This window comes from Triticum urartu, chromosome 1 (assembly GCF_003073215.2).
Source record: "Triticum urartu cultivar G1812 chromosome 1, Tu2.1, whole genome shotgun sequence".
NCBI lineage: Eukaryota > Viridiplantae > Streptophyta > Magnoliopsida > Poales > Poaceae > Triticum > Triticum urartu.
The window spans coordinates 304,661,003-304,666,446 of NC_053022.1; the positions used below are offsets into that span (position 1 = coordinate 304,661,003).

The window sequence follows — 5,444 nt, forward strand, 5'->3', positions numbered from 1 at the left end:
AGAGACTCTTTGTTATTTGGTTGCAGGGTTGCTTGAGAGAGACCATCTTCATCCTACGCCTCCTACGGATTGATAAACCTTAGGTCATCCACTTGAGGGACATTTGCTACTGTCCTACAAACCTCTGCACTTGGAGGCCCAACAACGTCTACAAGAAGAAGGTTGTGTAGTAGACATCAAGCTCTTTTCTGGCACCGTTGCCGGGGAGGTGAGTGCTTGAAGGTATATCTTTAGATCTTGCAATCGAGTCTTTTAGTTTCTTGTTTTATCACTAGTTTAGTTTATAAAAGAAAACTATGAAAAATGGAATTGAGTTTGTCTCATACGCTTCATCTTTTAAATATCTTTCGTGAGTATGATGGAAAGGAAAAATTGTACTCAAGTGCTAGAAGAAGAAATCTATAAAATGTTTGGCACTAAATATTTGAATGATGAGCATGATTGCAATGTTGTTAGTATGAATTCCTTGAATCATATTTTTATAACATGCATAGACCAACTAAGGAAGTATTTTTTTAAAGTTAAAAATATCGTTATCTCCATGAGAAATCTGAGTTTGAAAAAAAAAACATGTTTGTATAATATTTAGACTTGTTTGTGTGGCCCATCTGGAGTCGGGCTTGCATCTCCTTTCCTGTTATTAAGGATTTCTCTGCATACATGGTTACACAAATGGACCGTTACACCAAACAGCACAATGTCTATTTCAAACACGAATTGTTTTGAAAATTAAATTAAGTTTTAGCACGGAGGAACAGTCCAGACTTGAAACAGCGGATGCAACCACTTTACAAATTCAAACTCTTTAGTACCCATTTATGATTATAACGTCTAATGGAACAAGGTGTCAATAGAATAAAGAGTTATTTGAAATGTGTTTCATTCGTTCTTTACAAAGTGGTAGATACAATTTCACTGAAAATAAGAATTTTCAGGCTCATTTAAAACGGTATTTTCATGCATACAAACCATAACTAAACAACGTGAATGTAAATATATATGACTGAGTCATACTTCCTAATACAAAAGCAAGTAGGTAGGCCTGTTTTAGAGATTGTGGTAAATTACAGGTCATTATTACACGCAAAATGTTTTTGTTTCGGAGCAGAACACTGATATCTTTGTCTTCATATCCTTTTCTTCTCAGAGCTGGAGTGTGATGCCTTGCTCCTATTCATGGCTCTTGACCTACAATTTTTGAACAAACTAAATTAGTTATTCATTCAATGGGAAATCTGAAGTGGGGATTACTTCGCCAATATCGTTAGCAAGTTTATGAGGGAAAAGAAAGCAATGTAACTTCCAAAAGCAAAGGTAAGAATGAAGTACATACTGTAGCTGGGAAAGTAGGAACATGAGCTGCGACATGTTTCAGAAAAATGGTCGAGGTTCCCTGATCCTAATAATATGAGCTACGATTATTTTGTCAGGGACTCATGGCTGTATATAACTTTCACAAGCAACATCCCATATGTGACAACCTACCTTCGACCACAAAGCTATATAATCTATATAATGGTGAAAAATGGAGCTTTCGATAACATACATACCTATTTTTCCTAAAGCAAAGCTAAGAATGAAGTACACAGTATTTTAACTGGAAAAGTAGGAAAATTAAATCATATACTCTGAAACATATTGCAGAAAGAGAAGTGTGAAGCACACTTCCTTGAAATTTGAACATAAGCGGACATATATTTTTGTTGAGCCTGCTATATATCTATGGGGAAGCATGGATAAGAAAAGATAGAAATTTAGAAAATGTATGCAAATTCACATATATTTTTCTAAAATCCCATGGAAATGTGTTGGTCCACTTGGTCTATCAGGTTAGTGTATTTCAAAAAAGCAAATCCGGCAGCTAATAGTTTGGATAAAACCTCTAGATAGTAGAAAACAACTTCCAATGATTCAATTGTACATACTAAAAAGTTCGCCAGGAAATGAGACGAGCCAGCAAAATACACTAAGTTACAGAAGAAGCACCTAAAATACAATAGTGGCAGTTAGTTTGGCAAGAAACCTGCATATATTTGAGTGCAATTCACATCCTCTAGGCCATCGTTCTCACGCATTTTTTTCTAGTAAGTAGAAAGCATATACAAAGTATGAAAAAGGGATACAGATTACACAACAAATAGTAGTTTTAGAGCTTTAGAAGGCCGTCCAGTTTTGCATAGTATGCTTTCACCTATGGAGAACTGGACACTGTACTACTAATTTCAGAGTCAAGACATATTTCAATCTCTAAAAGAAACCTGACACGAATCATCTGCTACTCTAGAAATTTGATTTATCACGCCTAACCAACATGGAACGATCATCTAACTTTCTGGCTATACTAACGTGTAAATATTTGGCAGGTATAGACTATAGTGTCAACCATACAGTATTATTTGCAAAAGCAAGGAAGGTTGCTGTAGCTAGATAAATGACCCGTTTCAAGTTGACTGCCAAATTTTTATTACAAAGTGGATGCCTACTAATAGCGCATCTCGGGGAATCACAGTGAGATTGAAAGGCCTGGAGAAATGCAAAACGGCAAGATAAAATTCAGACATTGGCATAGAGAGAAACTAATAGAAAAACATGCACCATCAATCACTCACCAAGGTCAGCAGCTGGACAATAGCTGAGCTGCCGTAGATGGTTACCAAGTAATGAACAGAAGGAAAATCAGTACAAAATAACCATGAGAGCACCAAACTATCTGCAAACAAGAAGGCCCTTTCTTGGATTATACAGGACGAGTACGCCATGATGATCCAAAGAACAAAAATATGGATTTAAATTTATAGAGCAATGCTAGGAAGATATTGTCTTGAAGAACGGAAAGTAAGAGAACAATAAAGCAAGCAACGAACCTGCAAAAATATCCTCCAAATTTTGCGTGAAAATCCATCGAATATATCCTTGACCGCATATTTGTCTCTGTCAAGGTACTCTACAGGAAGGTTCTCCAAAAAACAGAGTAAAGTTGTTTTTCCTTTTTGAGAGTTTGATAGCAAACCTGCAATGCATCAAAAAGGGATTAGAATTGATAAGAAAATAAATCTCTGCTATTTTATAGTCAAAGAACATGCTTCAATCAACAAAAATACAAAAACATTGAAATTTGACGGTGTAAGGAACCTGCAGTGATATATTGAGCCATAAACTACTTTGCAATTATATATTGAACCATAAACCTGAAACTCTACTTTGATGCCAATATATTTATAACTGGGAAAGTAGGAAAATGAAATCATATACTCTAAAACATATTGCAGAAACAGAAGCGTGAAGCACACTTCCTTGAAATTTGAACACAAGTGAACATTCATTTAGAATATGTAGCTAACATAAACTTAAGCAAGACTATTCAAATGATCATGGTACATGGTGGATTTATCATAATTGATATTTGGCTGGAAGTGGATAAGTTCTCTAGTTATTCTGAAGCTCATTTTCAGTAGTCAGATAAATCAACCTGATTTCCTAGCTTAGACGTTTCAGACATGTCTCACAATATGATGTGACCATGGGTTCAATCCCATATTCAATTATGTACGAAGAGACATTTGGGTACAATCTTGGAAAGCTATTTGGAAAAGAGAGGCCATACTGATACATTTAGATCAAACCCCATGTGTAGTGGGCGCAGCAGTGGTAGCAAACAAAGAGCCTTACCTGAATGTGAAACGATGCTTAGCATTCTGCCTCACCAATTGATCTGCAAAGGATCTTCACAAAAGAGAGCATATTAGAGAGAGAGATAGGATTAGGCAAATGTATATAGCAAAGCATCTACAGTAATGTCATCACACTGCCAGTTTCAATTCACGCAAAACAATTGACAATTTAGTCAACAAATAGCTTCAAGTTCTCATGATCATAGTTGATTTCATAATCTAGTCCACCATGTTGATGCTCTGAATATCAATTAAAAAAGTTCATTTGAAAGGATTATTTTAGACTACATAACTTGAAGTGGTGTAGCAATTAAGTACTACAGCAGACCGAATAGTAACAGGCCAATTATAAACAATGCAGTGCAATGCCCTTTTCCTTATGATGGTGTTCCTTAGTGTAACCTACAAACCAAATCGAGCATGAAAATAACCATGTTACCTATTTTTGTGCTACATATAGACTGAAACCAAGTAAGATAATGTAACCTGACAAGAAGTACAGTATCGTTGATAACAGAATAGAAATTGAGAACTGGCCATTCCAAACAAAAACAACATTGCTAGTGTTGCAAAAATGGATAATCCAACGTCAAATAGTGATGCCTCCGTCAATCAAATCCCTGGGAATTTTCCTGCAGATGGCATAACACAAAAACAAATCTCAAAACACTGTACAACTCAGTAGAGATCCAAAAACTGCACTGGACAATGCCAGCAAAAAAGTCACACCCACCGACTATCATTAGACCATACCGTAATTTTTGCATTTTCAGTGTTAAGATCGTTCATAAATATATCATCTATAGTGCAGTTCTCCAGAAATAGACGAGCTAATCATTCTGTTCTACAAAAAGACCTAAATCAGTACTGCCGACTATCCATGCTCAAAGTAAAAACATCAATTCATAGCTAATCCCCAAATACAGATAGTAATCCAACGAAATCAAAACACCGCAGTCACCAAATATGGAGATCTGAAGATCGGAAGGGAGGAAGATGGTACCTGTAAAAGTCGACGGACTTGAGCTTGCTCGAGGAGTGGCCAAACGCACACAACACACATGCAGCAAGCAGGGCAGGAGGACCAGGGAGAGCAGGGATTCGAAGGAAGTTACCTTGCCGGGACTGGATTCCTGGGGGTAATGGTGGAGCTGACTCTCGGCGGCGGCCAGGGCGACTCCACCCGGCGGCCAGGGTGACTCCATGCGGCGGCTAGCAAATCCAGGCGGCAGCGGTGGCGAGGCCATGTGGGCGAGTAAGATTAGGAGTGGTCTTCTCCTAGGCTCGGGCTGATGGCATCCCTGACGGCGCATCGAGGGCAGCGGCGTTGGAGAGGAGGGAGCAGGGAGGAAACGAGGTGGAGGGGGCTCGAGGGCGGCGACGTGGGAGAGGAGGGAGCAGGGAGGAGACGAGGCGGAGGGGGCGCGGGCCTGACGAGAAGGGTTGGCGCGGCGGCCACGGTTTTGACCCTTTTGCACGTTACACAGGACGAGCGCGGCGCTCGGGCAGTGGGATCGGCGAATCCCGACCGCAATGAGACGTGCAGCCAGTGCCACTGACGAAAGGGACCAGGAGCAGCACCGGCCCATCCGTCATCACTATAGGACAGACGCGGGTGCATAAGCCGGGTACACACACATCGTCCTATCCCTACGCAACTGCTCCCCATAACGCACGCCGCGGGCAGTGCGAGGAGCGGTCCCCACGCGCGTTTGACCCGCGACGCGACGTAGGAGACAAAGCTCACATGAAAAAGTCATAAAAGTGAGACCA

General features: G+C 39.8%; 1 long non-coding RNA gene across 10 annotated transcripts; it reads right to left on the minus strand.

The window, feature by feature from the left end:
• Window positions 1-851: 851 nt before the first annotated feature.
• On the minus strand, window positions 852-5,155 carry LOC125509066. 10 transcript variants are annotated; one of them, XR_007283954.1, is made up of 5 exons: window positions 4,675-5,147; window positions 4,425-4,510; window positions 3,670-4,303; window positions 2,865-3,010; window positions 852-2,710 (listed from the first exon to the last, which is right to left on the minus strand). It is a non-coding gene; the product is annotated as an uncharacterized LOC125509066 (long non-coding RNA). The 10 variants fall into 10 exon arrangements; XR_007283948.1 differs by having other exon boundaries at window positions 852-1,188; window positions 1,334-2,710; window positions 3,670-5,155; XR_007283952.1 differs by having other exon boundaries at window positions 852-1,188; window positions 1,987-2,710; window positions 3,670-5,153.
• Between the last annotated feature and the right edge of the window lie 289 nt (window positions 5,156-5,444).